At 42.9% G+C, this 23,801-nt stretch overlaps 1 protein-coding gene across 1 annotated transcript in view; it reads left to right on the top strand.

Annotated features, from left to right (window-relative positions):
- CSMD1 (CUB and Sushi multiple domains 1) overlaps window positions 1-23,801 on the top strand; it is a 1,485,257-nt gene that overhangs the window by 1,250,282 nt on the left and 211,174 nt on the right. The window lies entirely within an intron of this gene.

Genomic DNA, 23,801 nt, shown 5'->3' with positions numbered 1-23,801 from the left:
GTTATACAGCCATCACCTCGTGTAACGTGTATGTGGTGAGGTCTGCCTGCTTCTAAGCGAGAACTGTGGGTGCCTTTACCTCTCTGATGGTGAATGGGATGTAAATTCACATGACATGTTCATTTCATACCTGATCCCTCCCCCCTTTTTTCTGACAACTTGAGTTTGGAAATGTTATACAAGCTGAGTGGAAGTTCGCAAGGTCAAGATCTAGGCTCTAATTCTGTATATAATAATTACATCCACAGAGTCCCCAAACATGTCTGCAAGCATTACTGTTTTAAAGTAAAGTCAGCCCTGTGATTCTGAGAGTATTTGCCACGTTCTCCCTCTTTAAAGTGCGCGATATTCTAGAAGAGCGTGTTGAGGGAACGTTCATTCCATAGGAGGTTTTAAAAGTTATTTACAGTTAAGCTGTAAAGTTTAGGGAAATATGGAATGAAGTCAAGAAAATAGCCAGCTTGCAACATGCATCCACACTGACACTGGCAGACTTTATTTTACTTCAATGAGGATTAAAATGGTGGCAAATGTATCAGGCCACTTTGGTGTCTCTTCACGTGATAAAGAGTATCAGGGGCATTTTGTAAATAAGCGTTTACGGAGCAAGAATTTGTTCTCAAATAGGCATTATTTCAGCAGATAAAACTGCTGGAAAAGTAATTCTTACTTGCTCTCTAATTTTTTGCTAACAATTAAATAATTACTTGCTTTTCCCATAGTTAGCTCCTAGGTAATTTTTGTAAAGGTGTTTAATAGACAGTTATTTGGGCATGAGTTCTCTGTTGCCCTGTGACAGCACCGCAGACCGGCGCCCAGTGCAGCACACATTGGTTGCTCAGCGTCTGTGGGGCAGGAGTCGGGTGGTGGCTCAGGGGTCTTTTTTGGGGCCCCGGGAGGCAACTGTCAAGGCTAGCCATGTCCTCAGCCTCGCTGAACCGCCCGTGCCCTCCCAGGCTCACGTGCCAGGCTCCATTCCTCGTGGTGGGGTCCCAGGCCACAGCTCCCACGCTCTCCGGGCAGTCGCAGCCCAGCTGCTGCTCCCAGACCTCACGAACGGCCTGTCCTTCCAGGGCTTTCATCTGATTAAGTCAGGCTCGCTCATCTCCATTCCGACGGACTCACAGTCAGCTGACCGCGGGCCCCCAGGACAGCCACCACAGGCCCTCCTCGCCTTTGCCTTATCCCAGGGCCTGGAAGCCGGTCACAGACCCTGTGCACAGCCATGGCCAGGAGGGACTCTGGACATCCTCCTAGATAATGGTGGGGTCACTAGGGAGATTTTGGAGTCTGTCTCTCATTTTCCTGTTTAAGAATGTTGTTTTAATTCTCTTTCAGATAATTCCATTTTTAAAAATGTGTGTACACACACACTTACTGATGTAGATTTATGAAATGAGGACGTATACAATTTGATTGCTGACACATACTTTTAAATTTCCAGGATATATTTTGGTTCATCATTAAATGACTCCGTTCTTGCAAATCAGACAGGATGCAGAGCCCCTTTCTGAGGTTTGTTCCTGAGGTGTCCTCATCTGTGGACCTGCACCTGTCGGGGCACTGGTCTGTCCCTCAGGGTTGTCATCCCCACCCTGACAGAGGCCCCGCGTGCAGACTCCGAGGCGTCCTGAAGGTGGGAGCTGAGTGAGCCTCGGAGCTGTCCCCGCAGGCCTTGCCTCCCACCGTCTGATCGGCGCCAGGGCTTCCTGCACAAGTCTTATTTGCATGTAAAGCAAGTGGGTGAAGGGATTTGTCATTGGTGTTGAATCTTAGAGGCAGCGATTTAAGAGCAGGTCCCTGCTTTTGACAGGCTCCTGAGTTGCCCTCACTCCCGTGTGACCCTTACCCACTGCCTGCAGAGAGAACCATGCCTGGCCCGCCTCCACCCTCTCCTGCCCCTGCTCCCCTGAGTGCACCCAGATCTCCAAGTGCTATGCATGACAGTCCCCTGCCTCGGTTCCCATGTGCATCAGAAGTCTCCCACTGCTTACGTGGTGGAGTCCTTCCCAGCCTCGCCCCCCATGGCGGGCTGTGGTCCCTCTGGCCCAACGTGTCCTCGTCCTGCAGGGCTGGAGACCACTTGCTCTGCACATGGATGATGACACCTGCTTGAATGGCCTGTCTGTCATCATTCACCTTGCGAGCCTGAAGCTCTCTCATAGAGTGAGCTTCTGCTATCAAGGACCACTGCTGGGTTAAACCTCCTGTACTGATAATTTCCTGGGCAAAAAGACCCATATTCATTGTCCTCTGGAGCACGGTGACATTTCCTATCTCCCTGACTCCATAATCTCCTACCTGCATGCCCCAGAAAGGTGCCCCATTTCAGTGATTTTTTTTCCACCCCAGGTTCTGGCTGACATTGTCTGCCTCCTGCCTCTAGTCTGTTCTGGTGCAAGCCAGGCATGTCATGGAGCCCAGGCAGCTCTAATACAGGAGACATTAGTTATTTTATTTCAAAGGAGTAAGAAAATGACCTTCAGGCTCTTACGGGTTTAACAAAGGGTTTGATACCTTTTATGCAAGCTGTGTCACATCCATCCAATCCCACAGATTCAAGTTTGTTTTTCACACTCTTTACTGATAGCCTGGATTAGAAATGCCCAGGGTTACCTCTGGGTACCCTTGCAGCCTCACTGATTTCACATGAATGTCATCCTCCGTAAGTGATTTCGCATTTCCCATTCCCCAGCCTCATGTGACCACGGACATGGCCGCAGTGCTTCCAGGGCCTGCAGACCTCTGCGCAGGAGGCTCGGCTTCCAGGGCCCATAGCACCCTGCGCAGGAATGCTGTACAGGGACCCGGCTCTCAGCGAGCATTGCACTGGGCTAAGACAAATAGGAATGACTTTCCCCACAAGTGTTGGGGGAAGAATACTGTAGGCTCCGGGTGTTGATGGGAGTAAACACACAGGGAGCCTTGAACGCGTTCTGCAGCCACCCCATAACCACTGGGAGGTGGGTGGCCTGCCATGAGTGCAAAGCCACGCTGTGGTGCAGAAGGAGACACCTGGCCTGGGCTGCCAGGAGGAGGCCACCTGGGAACAGTCCCCGAATCCCCAGCCGCTTCTCGGAGGGAGGAAGGGCCCCGTATTGTGAGAACCATTCTAAGAAAGGGAAGCCACACAAGGTGAGGCCTGACTGATTAACTCAGTGTCAGAGAGCAAAGCAGGGGCAGAGGTGAGGACGCGATTCCTGTCCCTGGCCCTCTGACGGGGCGCTTTGTCGTCTCACTGCCCTGCTGACATGAGAGCATCACAGGGACCAAAGGATAATTTACGGTGTTTTTAAAAATTCCAGTGAGACCTTGACGTGGTTGGCATCTGTGGCTGTGTGGGACTCGCCTAACAGGATCGTGGGTCACCCTGGGGGACCCACATCTCAGCCCTCCGAATCTGGACAACTGATCGGTGTGTACCAGTCTGCAGCAGTCAGCCTAGCTGGGCATGATTTTCCATGTGGTAGAGTTGGTGAAATAGTTTTTATTTTATGATTGATACTCCTTCTATTTTGTGACAGTCTGATAGTCGACACACTGCTGTTCACTGTCATCTTTCGGAGCTAATGCATGTACTGTTGGCCTCCGGTACTTTAAGAAAGACAAAAGGACCTAAAGAAGGGCAACACCAGTAATTTAATTGTGAGGGTTAAACTAAAGCATATGACTTGAGTGTGAAATAAATGCAGGCTGACAGATGATATAATCAAATGCTATGAAATAATAACATTTTATGGGAAGAGTGAAGGCAGATTTTTTTTCCATTCTTCTTTAGGGGAAATAAAAAGCAACAACTATTATATTAGTCAAAGTCACAGATACATTGTTTTTACAGAAGGTCATTCATAGGAAGGTGAGAGTCTCAGACTTAAATGCCTTGTCTGAAAGGAAACTCTGGGTAGTAGATCACAGGTCATTTTATTTCTGATTTTGCTATTTCTTTTTACGTATTGTTACATTCTTAATAATGCTGTAAAAAGAAAAAGGGCATAAATCTATTCAGATGTGAAATTATTATTTTTCTCCACTCCATGAGTTTTGATCTAAGGATATTTGAAGATTCTTTGGATCTCTGCATCATCAAATAACTTACCTTTTTTTTAACTAGGTAACCATTTCAAAAAACACTGCTATGAAGGTAGTGCCATCTGTTAAATCCCAGCACTAGGCTCCTGCATGAGGAACATGAAAACACAGCTTGGAATTCAAAGGCTCTGGAGTGACACACCACCAGTCAGCAGCAGACGCCCCTGAGGAAGGCTCACTGTCCAGCACTTTAACCTACTCGGTGGGAGCTGAGGGTGCCTTCCAGGCCTCAGGGGACAGGGCTCTGAGTTCTGTCACTGCTGGCTACAGGTGCTTGTCATGTCACAGAATATATGTTTCCTCTGTAAGTGGTGGCTGTTGACCTCTCTTCTGAAATTCCATGAAATTGGAAAAAAGTCAGAGATAATTTAACTGTTGAAATGGGGGTAAATTTTTTCTTGTGTTGATTTCAAGAAAGCTTACCTTTCGGCTCCCTGTAAACCGCTGGGTAGGCGAGGGGTTGGATGTGGACAATGAGAAGAGGAGTGGATGGCAGCGCAGTGTGTCTGAATGTGGTGACTGTGCCCCACTGGCTTGGGACAACGGGGAGGGTGGATCTGCAGTGGACAGAGGGAGGCATTGGGGGATGATAGGATTTTGACATCAGTTGGTGTTCAGTTTAAAGTTTTAACCTGCCACAAGTGTAGCATAGATCATGGATGCAAAGGAAGTTAGAATTTGCTCATTGGACATTGTGTGACCCAATTCTCAGGAAATGCCAATGAAAGCAAGGCAATAGAGGTGAAAATGTGACAGATTTCCTAAAAACCTCTTGCTTTACAGCATCACTGATGGCTGGACTGTAAAGGAGTGAACTACAAGGGCTGAGTGCTGACTAACAGGGTGGGTTCAGTGCCGGCAGCCCCACAACAGAACAGGGGCCCTCATGCGGGAATCCCAGCATGTCCTGAGACAGGGTTTTGTCGTTAAGTTAATAAGAAACATAATTCCTTTATTAAATGGCAAGCAGACTGAGCAGGAAAATGCCTCCATGGTAGTTTGAGGTTGTGGGTCAGGTGGGGGTGGGCGTGGCCTGTGGCTGGGGGATGAGCTGGCCCTTTGCTCATCCCGAGGTCAGACTCTAGTGCAGCCACACCCGGAGGTCAGGTGCCTGGAGGGGCCCATACAGCCTGGACTGATTTCCTGGAGCCTCACACATAGGTCCTGGTCAGTGAGTCATCAGCTGAGGAACAGGGGTAATTAAATTCCAGAGGCTGCGGACATGCTGGGAACTTCTAGGGCAGTGATAACGCTTCAGTGTGAAGCAAGGCCTGTGTGAAATGGGTCTGTTCAGGAGATCGCTTGTCTGCCCTCCTGCACAATAATTGAAAGAAATGCTAAAAATTGTTTCTTCATGTATATTCTATTAATTTGAATGGTTAATCATTTCAGTGAAATTTTAGGATGTAAAAGACGTATTCCCAGACCTAAAGGCATAGATTGGTTCTAATGGGAAAAAAAATAAATGATTCATGAAAAGTGAAGGAAAAATCTCTGCTTCTACTCAATCTGTGATTCAGGTTCTGGTAAAAAAAAAAAAAAATGCATGAAATATTTGTTGTCATTTTATCATCATCAAACAAAATTCACTTAGACTGAAATAACGCTTTTCTGTTCCTAATTCAATTTCTGTATTGAAATTCATATAATAATAATTTCATGGAAAATAAGCAAGGAATATCCATTTTATTATATAAATATGTGTTTAAATATTTCCACATTGGTATGTAATGAGAGCTCACTGGGATTCCCTCACTGGAAAATCAGTTTATGGAGAGATATGAAATCCTAGGTTTGTTAAGTAATACTGTTGAATTCATTCTGAAATTTCACTAACTGCATATTTGAATATTGAATATTATATTTAAGTCTTCCCAAATTTTTAAAAACAGGATATTAAAATTTGAAAGGCATGTGTTTATTCTCATGATTTTAATAGCACTGGCAAATCATTAGAAGCTTAGTAATTTATTTGAATCAGAGGCACTTAATGACAAATTGGAATTCACGGAAGCACTAATGAAACTTAGTAACATGAATACATTTCACTGTTTCTATTTTAACTGCCTAGCTTCCTTAGGTGATGCAGTGAACAGACTATTCGCTATCCTATCTCTGTCTTCAGGGGGATGTGTTTTATTTTTTTTTTTTTTTTTTTTTTTTTTTTTTTTTTTTTTTTTTTGTAGTTGGAAAAGGGCAGAATATTTTAATAGGTTTTTTCAAATACTTGTGGATATTATTTAATTCTACACCAAAAGTTGACAAGTGATAGTTTTTTTTTATTAAGATTTCATTGATATACAATCTTATAAAGGTTTCACATGAGCAACATTGTGGTTTCAACATTCACCCATATTATCAAGTCCCCCCACACCCATTGCAGTCACTATCCATCAGTGTAGTAAGGTGCTGTAGAGTCATTAGACAAGTGGTAGTTTCTTATATTAGTTGCAGTGTGGAATCTGAAATTATATCAAGGAATTTTACATACTGTTACCTTAAAATACACTGATCTATTTTGTATGTTGAATGGACCTGTTACCAATGCATGATTTTGTAATATCACATATTGGTCATTTGAAAATATTGGTTTACTGAGTTATAGAGTTGTTCCAGATGTTGACCTATTTCATTATATAAAGTTTAGAAATCTCATTTGTTAATATTACCACCAATCTCATCAGAAAAGTCTAACTATTAGGAAGTTGTTCTACTGTCAGTGATGAATTCAAGTTTTCAAAAAAACTGAGCTTTTAAAGTGAAAATTTGAATTTTATCATTGGCAACAAATATTTCCCATTGTTTTCCTTAAAGTGACAGTTTCACTGTGTTCATTTTAGAACAACTAACTGCCAAGTAGCCAATTCTTTTTTTTTTTTTTTTTTTTAATAATTATTTTTTATTGAAGGGTAGTTGACACACAGTATTACATTACATGAGTTTCAAGTGTACAACACAGTGGTAGAACATTTATATACATAATTCTAGGTTCCAGCTATCACCCTACCAGGCTGTTACAATATCTTGACTATATTCCTTATGCTATACATTACATCCCGGTTACTAATTTATTTTACCATTGGACGTCTGTCCTTTTTTTTTTTTTTTTTTTTTTTTTTTTTGTGAGGGCATCTCTCATATTTATTGATCAAATGGTTGTTAACGACAATAAAATTCTGTATAGGGGAGTCAATGCTCAATGCACAATCATTATTCCACCCCAAGCCTAATTTTTGTCAGTCTCCAATCTTCTGAGGCATAACAAACAAGTTTTTACATGTAGAACAAATTCTTACATAGTGAATAAGTTACATAGTGAACAGTACAAGGGCAGTCATCACAGAAACTTTCACTTTTGCTCATGCATTATGAACTATAAACAGTCAGTTCAAATATGAATACTCATTTGGTTTTTATACTTGATTTATATGTGGATACCACATTTCTCTCTTTATTATTATTATTTTTAATAAAATGCTGAAGTGGTAGGTAGATACAAGATAAAGGTAGAAAACATAGTTTAGTGTTGTAAGAGAGCAAATGTAGATGATCAGGTGTGTGCCTGTAGACTATGTGTTAATCCAAGCTAGACCAGGGCAATAAAACATCCACGTATGCAGAAGATTTCTCTCAGAACGGGGGGGTGAGGTTCTAAGCCTCACCTCTGTTGATCCCCAATTTCTCACCTGATGGCCCCCCTGCGACTGTGCCTGTCTTAGGTTGTTCCTCCCTTGAGGAATCTTACCCGTCTCTGGCTAACCAGTCATCTTCCGGGGCCATACAGGGAAATGTGAAGTTGGTAAGTGAGAGAGAAGCCTTATTGTTTGAAAAAGTTAGCTTTTTACTTCTTTGCATATTTATGCCCTGTGGCTTCTATGCCCAGCATTTGTCTTGAGGTATCTTTACCACTTGGAAGAATTATGATACTCGGTAAATTTGATATGAGGCACGAATTCTATTTAAGGGTTGTAATTAGGAAGGAAGAAGAAAAGCTATAGAAGTAGCAGGCGGAAGAAAACATGGGAAGATTGATTATTTCTTTGATATATCTTCTTGTAGAGTAACTTCAGCATGTATAGGTTTTAAGCTACTACTTAAATTGCACACACACATTAACATAATAGGAGTATAGTTACATAACCAAAGCATATCTGTAATTACCAGCCATCTGCAGTGAAACCAAGAAAACCAGTTAGGCACCTTAGGCATTTGTGAAAACTTATCTATGATATGGTGGATATTGTCCAAATGAACTTGAACAGTCTGAGAGAAATCAGACAAATTAAAACAACCCATTCCTGGGGACTGTTCACATGCCATATGTTCTTTTAACAGTAAATAGTCTGTAGTTGTAAGACTTTGGAGCGCTACAATTTGCACTTCTCCAAATTCTTGGTTGAGTTCCAACAGTATAGATCCAGTCCAATTTTGTTGTTTTACTGTATGCACAGGCCAGCTTAGATATCTCCTTCCTCATTCCCATGGCAGGTCCAGGAACTGGTGGGATGAGTGCATCTACAGCTGTAGCAGTGCATGGATCTTTGTTGGGGATTTTGATGATCATCTTCTGGCATGAGTCTTCCAGAGGGTGCAGATGTTGGAAGTTCTTTTTCATATCGTATCTTAGTTCATTTTCGGGGTAGCCCAATTAGGCTTTGATCCTCTGTTAGTCCATTCTTGAGTTCTGTGATTCTGCTGCTGTTTTGTTCCTTCAGTTTTTCCTTTGTTCTTATATTCCACAGATAAGTGAAATCATTTGGTATTTCTCTTTCTCCGCTTGGCTTGTTTCACTGAGCATAATACCCTCCAGCTCCATCCATGTTGCTGCAAATGATTGGATTTGCCCTTTTCTTATAGCTGAGTAGTATTCCATTGTGTATATGTACCACATCTTCTTTATCCATTCATCTATTGATGGACATTTAGGTTGCTTCCAATTCTTGGCTATTGTAAATAGTGCTGCAATAAACATAGGGGTGCATCTGTCTTTCTCAAACTTGATTGCTGCATTCTTAGGGTAAATTCCTAGGAGTGGAATTCCTGGGTCAAATGGTAAGTCTGTTTTGAGCATTTTGATGTACCTCCATACTGCTTTCCACAATGGTTGAACTAACTTACATTCCCACCAGCAGTGTAGGAGGGTTCCCCTTTCTCCACAGCCTCGCCAACATTTGTTGTTGTTTGTCTTTTGGATGGCAGCCATCCTTACTGGTGTGAGGTGATACCTCATTGTAGTTTTAATTTGCATTTCTCTGATAATTAGCGATGTGGAGCATCTTTTCATGTGTCTGTTGGCCATCTGTATTTCTTTTTTGGAGAACTGTCTGTTCAGTTCCTCTGCCCATTTTTTAATTGGGTTATTTGTTTTTTGTTTGTTGAGGCGTGAGAGCTCCTTATATATTCTGGACGTCAAGCCTTTATCGGATGTGTCATTTTCAAATATATTCTCCCATACTGTAGGGATCCTTCTTGTTCTATTGATGGTGTCTTTTGCTGTACAGAAGCTTTTCAGCTTAATATAGTCCCACTTACTCATTTTTGCTGTTGTTTTCCTTGCCCGGGGAGATATGTTCAAGAAGAGGTCACTCATGTTTATGTCTAAGAGGTTTTCGCCTATGTTTTCTTCCAGGAGTTTAATGGTTTCATGGCTTACATTCAGGTCTTTGATCCATTTTGAGTTTACTTTTGTATATGGGGTTAGACAATGGTCCAGTTTCATTCTCCTACATGTAGCTGTCCAGTTTTGCCAGCACCACCTGTTGAAGAGACTGTCATTTTGCCATTGTATGTCCATGGCTCCTTTATCAAATATTAATTGACCATATATGTCTGGGTTAATGTCTGGATTCTCTAGTCTGTTCCATTGGTCTGTGGCTCTGCTCTTGTGCCAGTACCAAATTGTCTTGATTACTATGGCTTTATAGTAGAGCTTGAAGTTGGGGAGTGAGATCCCCCCTACTTTATTCTTCTTTCTCAGGATTGCTTTGGCTATTCGGGGTCTTTGGTGTTTCCATATGAATTTTTGAATTATTTGTTCCAGTTCATTGAAGAATGTTGCTGGTACTTTCATAGGGATTGCATCAAATCTGTATATTGCTTTGGGCAGGATGGCCTTTTTAACGATATTAATTCTTCCTAGCCACGAGCATGGGATGAGTTTCCATCTGTTAGTGTCCCCTTTAATTTCTCTTAAGAGTGACTTGTAGTTTTCAGAGTATAAGTCTTTCACTTCTTTGGTTAGGTTTATTCCTAGGTATTTTATTTTTTTTGATGCAATTGTGAATGGAGTTGTTTTCCTGATTTCTCTTTCTGTTGGTTCATTGTTGGTATATAGGAAAGCCACAGATTTCTGTGTGTTGATTTTGTATCCTGCAACTTTGCTGTATTCCGATATCAGTTCTAGTAGTTTTGGGGTGGAGTCTTTAGGGTTTTTTATGTACAGTATCATGTCATCTGCAAATAGTGACAGTTTAACTTCTTCTTTACCAATCTGGATTCCTTGTATTTCTTTATTTTGTCTGATTGCCGTGGCTAGGACCTCCAGTACTATGTTAAATAACAGTGGAGAGAGTGGGCATCCCTGTCTAGTTCCCGATCTCAGAGGAAATGCTTTCAGCTTCTCGCCGTTCAATATAATGTTGGCTGTGGGTTTATCATAGATGGCCTTTATTATGTTGAGGTACTTGCCCTCTATTCCCATTTTGCTGAGAGTTTTTAACATGAATGGATGTTGAACTTTGTCAAATGCTTTTTCAGCATCTATGGAGATGATCATGTGGTTTTTGTCTTTCTTTTTGTTGATGTGGTGGATGATGTTGATGGACTTTCGAATGTTGTACCATCCTTGCATCCCTGGAATGAATCCCACTTGGTCATGGTGTATGATCCTTTTGATGTATTTTTGAATTCGGTTTGCTAATATTTTGTTGAGTATTTTTGCATCTACGTTCATCAGGGATATTGGTCTGTAGTTTTCTTTTTTGGTGGGGTCTTTGCCTGGTTTTGGTATTAGGGTGATGTTAGCTTCATAGAATGAGTTTGGGAGTATCCCCTCCTCCTCTATTTTTTGGAAGACTTTAAGGAGAATGGATATTATGTCTTCCCTGTATGTCTGATAAAATTCCGAGGTAAATCCATCTGGCCCGGGGGTTTTGTTCTTTGGTAGTTTTTTGATTACCTCTTCAATTTCATTGCTGGTAATTGGTCTGTTTAGATTTTCTGTTTCTTCCTGGGTCAATCTTGGAAGGTTATATTTTTCTAGGAAGTTGTCCATTTCTCCTAGGTTTCCCAGCTTGTTAGCATATAGGTTTTCATAGTATTCTCCAATAATTCTTTGCATTTCCGTGGGGTCCGTCGTGATTTTTCCTTTCTCGTTTCTGATACTGTTGATTTGTGTTGACTCTCTTTTCTTCTTAATAAGTCTGGCTAGAGGCTTATCTATTTTGTTTATTTTCTCGAAGAACCAGCTCTTGGTTTCATTGATTTTTGCAATTGTTTTATTCTTCTCAATTTTATTTATTTCTTCTCTGATCTTTATTATGTCCCTCCTTCTGCTGACCTTAGGCCTCATCTGTTCTTCTTTTTCCAATTTCGATAATTGTGACATTAGACCATTCATTTGGGATTGCTCTTCCTTTTTTAAATATGCTTGGATTGCTATATACTTTCCTCTTAAGACTGCTTTTGCTGCGTCCCAAAGAAGTTGGGGCTTAGTGTTGTTGTTGTCATTTGTTTCCATATATTGCTGGATCTCCATTTTGATTTGGTCATTGATCCATTGATTATTTAGGAGCGTGTTGTTAAGCCTCCATGTGTTCGTGAGCCTCTTTGCTTTCTTTGTACAGTTTATTTCTAGTTTTATGCCTTTGTGGTCTGAAAAGTTGGTTGGTAGGATTTCAATCTTTTGGAATTTTCTGAGGCTCTTTTTGTGGCCTATTATGTGGTCTATTCTGGAGAATGTTCCATGTGCACTTGAGAAGAATGTATATCCCGCTGCTTTTGGATGTAGAGTTCTATAGATGTCTATTAGGTCCATCTGCTCTACTGTGTTGTTCAGTGCTTCCGTGTCCTTACTTATTTTCTGCCCAGTGGATCTATCCTTTGGGGTGAGTGGTGTGTTGAAGTCTCCTAGAATGAATGCATTGCAGTCTATATCCCCCTTTAGTTCTGTTAGTATTTGTTTCACATATGCTGGTGCTCCTGTGTTGGGTGCATATATATTTAGAATGGTTATATCCTCTTGTTTGACTGAGCCCTTTATCATTATGTAGTGTCCTTCTTTATCTCTTGTTACTTTCTTTGTTTTGAAGTCTATTTTGTCTGATATTAGTACTGCAACCCCTGCTTTCTTCTCACTGTTGTTTGCTTGAAATATGTTTTTCCATCCCTTGACTTTTAGTCTGTACATGTCTTTGGGTTTGAGGTGAGTTTCTTGTAAGCAGCATATAGATGGGTCTTGCTTTTTTATCCATTCTGTTACTCTGTGTCTTTTGATTGGTGCATTCAGTCCATTAACATTTAGGGTGACTATTGAAAGATATGTACTTATTGCCATTGCAGGCTTTAAATTCGTGGTTACCAAAGGTTCAAGGTTAGCCTCTTTAGTATCTTACTGCCTAACTTAGCTCGCTTATTGAGCTGTTATATACACTGTCTGGAGATTCTTTTCTTCTCTCCCTTCTTGTTCCTCCTCCTCGATTCTTCATATGTTGGGTGTTTTGTGCTGTGCTCTTTCTAGGAGTGCTCCCATCTAGAGCAGTCCCTGTAAGATGTTCTGTAGAGGTGGTTTGTGGAAAGCAAATTCCCTCAGCTTTTGTTTGTCTGGGAATTGTTTAATCCCACCGTCATATTTGAATGATAGTCGTGCTGGATACAGTATCCTTGGTTCAAGGCCCTTCTGTTTCATTGTATTAAATATATCATGCCATTCTCTTCTGGCCTGTAGGGTTTCTGTTGAGAAATCTGACGTTAGCCTGATGGGTTTCCCTTTATAGGTGACCTTTTTCTCTCTAGCTGCCTTTAACACTCTTTCCTTGTCCTTGATCTTTGCCATTTTAATTATTATGTGTCTTGGTGTTGCCCTTCTTGGATCCTTTCTGTTGGGGGTTCTGTGTATTTCCGTGGTCTGTTTGATTACTTCCTCCCCCAGTGTGGGGAAGTTTTCAGCAATTATTTCTTCTAAGATACTTTCCATCTCTTTGCCTCTCTCTTCTTCTTCTGGGACCCCTATAATACGGATATTGCTCCTTTTAGATTGGTCACACAGTTCTCTTAATATTGTTTCATTCCTGGAGATCCTTTTGTCTCTCTCTATGTCAGCTTCTATGCGTTCCTGTTCTCTGATTTCAATTCCATCAATGGCCTCTTGCATTTTATCCATTCTGCTTATAAACCCTTCCAGAGTTTGTTTCATTTCTGCGATCTCCTTTCTGGCATCTGTGATCTCCTTCCGGACTTCATCCCATTTCTCTTGCGTATTTCTCTGCATCTCTGTCAGCATATTTATGATTCTTATTTTGAATTCTTTTTCAGGGAGACTGGTTAGGTCTGTCTCCTTCTCTGGTGTTGTCTCTGTGATCTTTGTCTGCCTGTAGCTTTGCCTTTTCATGGTGATAGGAATTGTCTGCAGAACTGGGACGAGTGACGGCTGGAAGGACTTCCTTTCTTGTTGGTTTGTGGCCCTCCTCTCCTGGGAGAACAGCGGCCTCTAGTGGCTTGTGCTGCGCAGCTGCGCGCAGACAGGGCTTCTGCTTCCTGCCCGGCTGCTATGGAGTTAATCTCCGCTGTTGCTGTGGGCGTGGCCTGGCTCGGGCAGCTACTCCAAAATGGTGGAGTCGCGTTGGAGCAGGAGCTGCTGGGAGGCTATTTATCTCCGTAAGGGGCCTCCCTGCTCCCTGCAGCCCAGGGGTTAGGGTGCCCAGAGGTCCCGGATTCCCTATCTCTGGATTAAGTGGCCCGCCCTGCCCCTTTAAGACTTCGAAAAAGCACCCGCCAAAACAAAACAACGACCACAAAAAAAAACAAGAAAAAAAAATTTTTTTAATTAAAAAAAAAAAAAAAAAATTTTTATTTAAAAAAAAAAAAAAAGGTGGTCGTTCGTTTTTCTTTATTCTCCGGTGCCAGCCTCAGGCCTCTGCTCACCGGTCTTTCTGCCCTGTTTCCCTAGTATTGGGGTCCCTGTCCCTTTAAGACTTCCAAACAGCGCTCGCCAAAACAAAGCAGCAAAAAAGCAAAAAAAAAAAATGGTCGCGCGCTTTTCTTATGTCCTCTGTCGCCCAGCCTCCAGTGCCTGCTCACTGTTCTTGCTGCCCTGTTTTCCCAGTATCGAGGGCCCTACACTCTGGCCCGGATGGCTGGGGCTGGGTGTTCGGCAGCCCTGTGCCCCGTCTCCCTCCCGCTCTGCCTGCTCTTCTCCCGCCGGGAGCTGGGGGGAGGGGCGCTCGGCTCCCGCGGGGCCGGGGCTTGTATCTTACCCCCTTCGCGAGGCGCTGGGTTCTCTCAGGTGTGGATGTGGTCTGGATATTGTCCTGTGTCCTCTGGTCTTTATTCTAGGAAGGGTTGTCATTGTTATATTTTCATAGATATATGTTGTTTTGGGAGGAGATTTCCACTGCTCTACTCACGCCGCCATCTTCCCGCCAATGGGGGATGTGTTTTAAATAGAGTCATAAGCGATATGCATGGAGAACACCACAGAATAAAAGACACACAGCGCACCGCTCATCACATATTTGTGGTAGGGCTCATGGGACATCCAGGGAGGACCGAACGCTCAGGAGGAGTATCTAGGGAAGCCTCCACTGAGTGGCTGAGTCCGATCCTAATGTGACAAGATTGAGACAAGAAGGAGCACTTGCCCGGGGCTCTCGTTGACCCTCCCGGACCTCCTGGCAGCAGGAGCAGTGAGGCGGGGCAGGCCGGGCTGTGCAAGCAAGAAGCCACAGCAGAAGGCAGGGACGTCTGAGCGAGCCCCGGCCATGGGCTTCCGGGGAGCAAGGAAAGGGAGGGGGTCAGAGGTTTTCTCAAGGTGTCGGCAGCGTGGGCACCTTTGGGACGAGCTGAGAGGTGTGGCAGTGGTGCCCACGTGGAAGGAGAGGCAGTCCTTAGGCTCGGCTTTGCTCGCAAAGCTGGCTACTCTTCTGCTTTGTTTGGCATTGGGCTGTGGCTGCTGTGTTCTCCATCACACTCAGCACACAGGAAGCCCTGTATTGCATGTAAACGTCCCTGCAGGCAAGCATCCTCCATCTGTGCAGCGGCGGGAGACCGTGCCGCAGTCCTGAAGTCAGGCGGCTGGCATGATTAATGACTCGCAGCAAGCCGAGTGCCCCCTGGCTGGCACTTACAAGTCACAGTTCGGCTGATGGACGGTGGTCAGTCACACAGCGGTCCTTTGGAAGAGGGAGGGACGGCAGACGCAGAGCGGCGCTCACCTCCTGGTGCTGTGGCATGCCCGTACTGGTCTGGTCGTGGCTGTCACTTCTTAGGAATCGATGGCCTCCCTGCGTGGCTTGAGGTGGTGTGTTCTGGCGTGTGGCTTGACAATCACTTTGTATTTATTTGCTGTAGAATAATAAAAGTAACATTGTACGAATAATAAGAGCAGCAGTGAATCCAAGCGTTGTTGGTGATCCCTTATACTTGCACAGCGTCTGCTTATGGAGAGTTAAGCATATTCTCATCAATCTTTTACACTTTTTTAGAAATTCTCTGCGTCTTGGGGCAGGCGGGAAGAAGCCTCAGTGTGCCTGTGAGACACAGGCAGAGGGCAGGGAACTGGAGGCAGGCTTACCAGTGTGGGGCTCCAGAGGCGTGCAGCCGCACCCCCGTCACCCCTTCACTTCCCGCTCTTTCCGGCTGGTGCCCCGAGTGCAGGCAGCCCCGGCAGCCTGGCCAGGATGGCCTCCGTGTCCCTCCCAGTGGCGTGCCTCCTCTATTGGCACTCTGCTGCCTGTGCCTGGAGTCTTAGACCGTGTCCAGTAGGGGCGCCTTACCCTCCCTCCCAGACTCTTTTTTTGGCTTGGAGTAGAAGCTCACACTAAGAGAGGGGTGAGCAGTGCTCGCAGCGGGCCTCTGGCTCCTAGGTGCCCCTGGGGTAGCATGAGGTTCCTTTGGTTCTGGGTGAATTTGACTTGGCTCTGGGGAAAAGAAATGACCCAGTTATTTTATGAGCAAAGGAGAATTAAATCCCCCATGGGACTCTTCAAAATTATTTTCATTCATTATTTATTACATTTTTTGGCAAAAATCAAGTGAATCTTCCTTAGCAATGAGGAGAGACATAGTCCTGTGTCTCCTCCTCTAGTTTGTCAGAATGTTTCTTAACTCCCGCAACCCTGCTCCCAGGGGAAGGACCAGCAGAACCCGGGGCTGGTCAGGACCCAGCAGGGGAGAGCCAGAGGCCACACAGGGCCACTCAGTGGCTCAGGAAACACGCCTCACGCTGTGGGCAGTAAACCACCCGCTGTGCCCCCAGAAGGAGCGTGCCTCTCTCTGGGCTGCCGCCATTCCTTTGGGCTGTAACAAAATTCTCCCATCTGTCTTGCTTAGGATCCTGCAGCTAACCATTTTGTAAGATTATTTTTGGATTAAACAGGGCAGCATAGACAGGACTGCCTAATGCATCACAAGGCACAGAGCGTATGTTCTCTGAGCTCCATGTCCTGCCCCTTCACACTCACCGCATCTCATGGAAATGCACACGTGAAGTCAGTGCCCACTCCGTTTATTTGGCTCTTTAGCACATAGAAGACCCTGAGATCCATGGGTGAAAACAATGAGTTAGCCACAGCTTGTATTTCTCTATTAAAGAAAATTGTATTCTCTATATTCTCTATTAATTTTTTTTTAAAAGTATTGTCAGTCTGGGTATTCTCATATAAAAGCCAATAAATGCAAACATAAATGTCATTAAGTCTTAGACAATGGCAATTAAAATGATATACTGGAAACCTCTTCAGCTAGTAAATGACTGTATTAAAAGTAACTCGATGTGCTCTTAATTTCCCTCCTCCCATTTCCCCACCCACCATTTTCACTTAGTGGATCTAGTTGTTCTTAAGCAAGATGGCAAAAAAATAATCTAGAAAAAGTCTACCATTAAAAATAATTATGTAGTTCAGTTTCACAGGAATGCTCAAGTTGCTTTAAAAGAATATTATTTAAAGGGAGTCTTGGTGTTTAAAAAATGTGCTTTTATAATCTAATCATGGTGCTTGTGATAGACCCAATGGCAGAAGTCTTTCATTGCCTCCTTGTCTAGATATTGGTCCTATATCGATACTTATTTTCATAAGCAGTCAAAATCTGTATTCAATCTAGTTTTAATTTCTACCCTGTTTTGATATTAAATTATGAAAGGATGTATTTTAAAGAACTTTCAGTTCTTCTTAACTTTGGGTATGGCCATGAAGATTCTCCAGAACTACAAACTCCTATGGCTAAATTTTAAAGAATCAGCAGTAGTTAATTAGACACTTGGAAAAGTCAAGGTATTTTAAGCAATTAGTGAGTTTCAGAATTTAAAATGAAAGCATGTTGAGTTTTATTTTTTTAAACTTTATTCCTAGACATACAATTAAAAAACAGACATTTCCAGAGAGGAAGTTACTTCTTATATTATGCTGCATGTAAGAAGACTAAAAACTACCACTCTGTCTTGCAATGTATTCTAAAATAATCAAATTACATTCTGTGTAGTTAAATGTGAAACTGGTTGGCTGAAGTTATTTCACTGTACTTCTGGATATCCCTTTGTGTAAGTGTATCTGTGTGTGCATGTTTGTTTTTATTTGCGAAACAGAGACGTGCCCACAAGCAATCATGATGCGCTATTTGCGGTCACCCGTGCACCCCTATGGAAAGTCCAGGTGGCTCATTTAGAAGCAGCCATATGTCGTACTGTGTGGCTGCCTATAAATGGGTTGCCCTGTGCTAGCATCCTGCTTTCACAGAAACCCCGCCGAAGGACCCAAGACACCAGCTCCGGGCCCTCCTCTGCATGCCGCCCCAACATTTGTCCATCCTGTTCTGCTTAAGCACTTGTTGATGTGGTAGCAAACTTCCATTGAGTTCTGAGCCCTACAGGGCAAGGCTGTGCCTCTATGTTGAAGTACCATATGGTATCATGTGAGACATTATAATGCATATTAAGTGCTTAATAAGAGTGGGTTGGATTCATGAATGATGTCTCTTTCAGATGTAAGACGCTAACTGTTGTGTGTTCTCTCTCTTTGTGTACAGACTGTGAGCTCCTGGTGGGCAGGGCTGAAATCAATTAATTTTATTTTTGCAGCACAAATGTATTAACTAAGTGGATAATTAAGGAATTAACGTTGTAGGCAAGAGAGTACTGTATTCCAGGTATGTTTTCTCAACTAGACGACCTAAGTCACCTATTTTTCTGCTTCCCCATAATGCCCAGTATATTAGGTCAAAATAGGAACACATTATGTAAGGAGGTTATACTAAATCTTTTTATCAGTAACAATGATATTTTGCTACTGTATATAAATGACTGCTTTCATTATCAGGTAGAAATCATAATAAAAATACATCTTAAGAAAATAATACATATTTAGTATAAAAATAATAAATATATACTTTAGGAAAATACACATTAGGAAAATAATAGCTTAATCTACAATTAGAGTAGCAGTTTTTATGTCAGCATTTGTGCTTAAAACCAAACTGCATGAAAGGCGTAGGTGTAGTGACCCAAACATCAGCAGTGACAGGACAACCGAGGTTCATTCTGTCTGATAGGAGGAACTGCACTTGTAAAAACCTACAGATGGTCCTATTTCAAAAACAATGTGTTGTACTATTTGTGTCCAGTATAAAAATAAGCAAATACAAGAAAACACAGAAATAATTGGGAAAATAGAAAAGCTAAAAGAAGGTAGGGCCCCGGAACCCCAGAGAACACTGACTTGCGTGCTGGGTGATGGGTGTGTCTGCGGGGCCTGTTCTTGCCCCATTTCCGTCTGTTGGGCGCCCATTACCGTTTGTTTTGTGTTACAGCGTCTGATGTCTCTGTTGGACACCAAGCTCTGTAAGGCCTAATATTTTCTTGTTCCTTGCCCAGCAGATGTTCAAACCATGTTTAATTATTTTCTAGAAGATGTTGGCGGTGGATTTTCCACCCCCTACCCCCGGGCCCAGCACACTGGGCCCGTGTGGCGCTCACTTGGGGAGCAGCAGTCTGTCGCATCTCCTCCCCTGACCCCTCCCACACAGGCTCTCTGTCTGTCCTCGTCTGAGACCATCTGTCTGCTGCCCCACCCCTCCCACAAACCCCCCTGTGTGCATGATACACATTTGCCTGCCTCATACCCGTGTGCGCTCGCCTCGTCCACTGCCCGAATCCCACTGCTGCAGACGACCTTTCAGCATGAAGTTAGTATCTTAACAGTTTTCCTACTTTTTAAAGTCACTCCAGTCCGTACTCTGCATCGCTCCTGGTTGTGTCTGAAATACAGCCGTCTTCATGCCACTTCCTCCTGCAGACCCTTGTTCCTCCCCGGGACCCGACGGCTCCTGAGCTGGACTAGCTCCCCAGGGCTGTGAGCCCTTTCCAGTCTTCACCCCCATGCTCACAACAAAGATTCAGCCAGTTTCAGATGATAGTGGGAATTGTCCTGCCCTCCCAGGGCATACCATATTCTTCCAGATGCCCCGGGCTTGGGGAGACTGCTGGGCCTCCCTCTGGTGCTGGAGCTTCCGGTGCCTGCGGTACTTCCTGACCAGCTCACATCTCATCTCCTCTACAAAGCATCCCTGTTCCTTCTGAGCCTCTCAGTCTCCACATCAACCTCCACTATAGCATTTATCATACTGTTTTAAAAATATTTATCCTCTTATCTATGCAGTTAACTAGACTCAGAAGATAGGGGCGCCAGTTCATCCCGTTCTACTCACAGTATCTAACAAAGCCTCAGCCTCAGAAGTGATAATGAACATATTTTGAAAATTTATAGAATGCACTGATGGAAGTTTCTTACCACAGTGTGTGAGTTAGGACAGTACTTACTAGTTGGACTGTTTAAAGACTGATTCAGGGTAAAATGCTTCCATCATCTGTTTCTACACCCTTGTGTGATCATAGATTTCTCTGTGTTCATTTGAAAGTTGTAAGTTTGTCCAGTTGTTCATAGAAAATATCAGGGATTTGTAGACAGGTGTTCTTGCTCAGTTAAGTTTCAGAGCTCACCTGGGCATACGGTACCTTCTCAATAGGTGCTTGGGTAGAGGCTGAGCAAACGCACATGAACACAGTCATTGTTCAGCCCGCTGCATGAATGGACTCTACCTAGAGCAGGTTCTCTTTACACACAAGTGCTTTATTTGGAAGATAAGAACTAGGCCAGATACTCTGGAGTTAAGTGGAAGTCTCTGATAACACTAATAGTTTATTAGACTTTGGAGAGGCACAGGATTTAATCCTTAAAAATATTAAGACTGGGTAAATACTGCAAAAGATGTAGAGTAGTGATTTTCATCAACCCAGTGTTTGCAGCCTGTCTGATGAGAACATTTTGTTCAGAGCATCTTTGCTGCTTGTGTGACTCAGGAGAAATCACGGGAAGCAAACAGGAACAGAATTACTGAGCAGATTCAGGAAACAAGTGCAACTCTTCATAATGTTGAAACAAATAACTTTCTTTAATCTTTTTTAAACGTCTTATGACATAAAGAAGAAACAGAATCAGCATTTATACCAATTTCCTGCAGGCTAGCAGGTTTGAGATAGAAAAGGGTTATCTTCTCTATATTTTTAAGGTCATTACTTGTTAGTCTTAAGGCTGATCATTCTGAAGTCCTTTAGGTTCAGATTAAAATGGGAAAATGTCTCCTTTAGAGGAATATCTTTGTAGATCTAACTTTAAACCTTAAGAAAATATTTTGACTTTTTAAAAAATAAATCACAGGAGTATCCTTTCCTGAAATGGAGAGAGAATCAACATCACAGAATTCTATATTGCTGTTTCAGAATTCTGATAATATACATCAATTCAACTGATTTCATCCATGTTTAAAAACAGTGTTGAAATGTTTGGGACACAATGATACTATCACTTCTTAACCACGTAGCCAGTTAAGCTCAGTTAACATGAATGTCTCATTTGTGGAGAAACAGCAGAAGTAGGGCTGCATTTTAGTGCATGTGGTACAAGAGCCCAAGAATCAAGTTGGAAGAGAAATTTTGGACTTCTGGAGGTTTTTTGCTAGTCCTTTCAAGAACAATGCTACTTTTAATGCCTCCTCCAGGAATAAATTGCACCTGTAACTGTGACTGAATTATTAAGCTGTGTGACAAGTTCTGAGCCAGCAAAGCTCTCATCAGAGGACTGAGAATTGCAGGGCTGAACTCTGAAACATCCACATGCTTCCAACTTCCTGATGGGGAGGTGACACTGGGTGCAGCCAGAGGCTTCAGGCTCCTAGGGACCCAGTATAGGACTCTTCCCAAAATAATACATTTCATGAAGGTGTCAAGGACTTGAGTGATCTTTTGAGAAAGTAATAGAAGGCATCATAAGAGAAGAGGGTGGCTAGTAATGGAGTGACTACCCTGTCATAAATGATGTGGCCTGACTTGTCTACATGGCAAAATGTGATTTCAAAAAAATAAGCAAAACTCTTTTACTTCCCTCCAAAAAAGTTTTAGGCAGGTTTTGGGGCAGAGGAAAATGTTTCTTCAAGCTAGTTTTAATGTAAGTCTACTTTTGGATTTTAGAACTTGGTTAACATTTAACTGAAGCCTTTAAAATTTATGCTCCCTGAACATAGAATGTTCTGAGTAACATTTAAGCATTGACATCTTTATGCTATCCGTAACACTTATGACTAAGCTAATGAGACGGTCCATAAGTCACACAGGAAAATCAATGTCATTATCAACACAGTATAAATCTCCATTCAGGAAAATCTTTTCTAACAAAACTCTTCTGGGTAACCAGGAAATAATTTATCGTCAGAATGAAAAATCTTGTACAAGCTAGTGTGACCATTTTTGTCCAGGCCCCAATCAAGCTCAGAAGATGGGTGAGTTTTATAGCTTAGTTTCAAAGCATTAGATGGACTGTACCAACTTTTCCCCATCCTAAGTCTCATTAAAGCCTCCCCAAAGGCAGATAAATCATCTAGTTCTTTAATGTTACTTATATTTAGCTTCAACAAACTAATCAAGGACTTTAGACAGCTCTATTTTCAGAATATATACTCGTTCAACAAGCATTTTTATAAACTTAAAAAACCCAGATACATAGTACCCCTCCAAAAACCTGAGCTCGTGTCGCACAGAGCACGAACCTTGGGGACAGCAGGTGGTGGCTGTCCCTGTGGGCCGCCTTCATGCCCAGCCTCCCCTCACCGAGGAGCCCTGCGCGTGCTGGGCCTTTGCAGTGCCAGCCCCCATTTAGGTGGTTTGGGTGCTGCGGGGTCCTGCTGCAGGCATGTACACAGGGAGAGGTGCTGACCTTCTGTTGATACTTTTTATACCTGGATTTTGACCACTGCCTGTTTCCAACTTGATGTTCCATGGGCATTTGATACTCAGATACCTAACTTGACTTCAGCATAATGAAATATTTTGAAACATTGTTCATCATCATCCAAATAGCCCCGCTCCAGGTGTGGCCAGTGAAACCACAGCCCCATGGCAGGTTTATTCAGGGGAAATGTTCCCCAGCCTCCTGCCCTGGCAGCGTTGCCTGAAAGCGCATTGCAGAGCTGGTCACCTCTGACCCAGCGCCAGGTAGGACAAGAGCTGCATGGCTTCAGTTCCTTTTTTCCTTCCATCAGAGAGGCCCTCAGGCTGCACCATCTGTGAGGCCTTTTGTGACACTGAAGTCCCATGCTGTTGGTCATCCATGAATTCAGCAGCTTCATGTCCCGTTCTCCCGACTGTCCTGGCACTGTGCGGTCAGACTAGGGTACTCAAATTCTTGCACGAGCCCTGAAGCCATTTCTTCTAATTCCTACTTCCTCTTTGCGACAGTTTAAAGGTGCCTTTGTTTTGCACTGGAATTGATAAAATCTTCTGGTCTCTCTGGGCATCCTGAATTAAAGTTATTTGAATTTCTTAACTAGATCAGAGTTATTGTCAAGGCACAGTTGGTAAAGACGGACACTTTCTAGAAGGAAACTTTAAAAAAGAAACTTCTCTTAACAGCTGGGTATAAATTACCAAATGTCAACTCTTTCCGCTGTACAAAGTTGCAGAACTCAATCTTGATTATGTAGAGATCATGAGGGTAAAACTGTATTGTGAATTTAAGGATGTATTTTTCTTAATGGAAGCCATCTCAAAATGAAGTTTGACAGGCAGACTTAGAAAAAAAATTGCATGTTCATAATATTCATTCATTCATTCATTCATTCATTCTTGAGAAAAGGAGAAGTGTAAGTCAGGTGGAAGTAAATCTGAGCAGACCATGTGGCCTCTCAAGTTTCTAACTCTACATTTTAAAATGGTCAAATTTGCATCAGAAAATGAGAGAAATATGTTAGCGTAAGGCTGTCTCCACAGATGGCTTCAAAATATTGCCTCATATAAAAGCAATATACAACTCTCAGTACTGCAGAAGCTAAATCTTCACTTCTGTCATCTACTTATTTGAGTTTAGTTTGACAAAGTCTTTCTAATGACTCATTTCTGGCCTTTCTGTTGTGCGTGGAGTTGCCTGGTAGCCTCCTAGCCACCATGGGCATGC

Source organism: Manis pentadactyla, chromosome 7 (assembly GCF_030020395.1).
Source record: "Manis pentadactyla isolate mManPen7 chromosome 7, mManPen7.hap1, whole genome shotgun sequence".
In the NCBI taxonomy this organism is placed as follows: domain Eukaryota; kingdom Metazoa; phylum Chordata; class Mammalia; order Pholidota; family Manidae; genus Manis; species Manis pentadactyla.
This window is presented reverse-complemented; position numbering and strand designations above follow the sequence as displayed.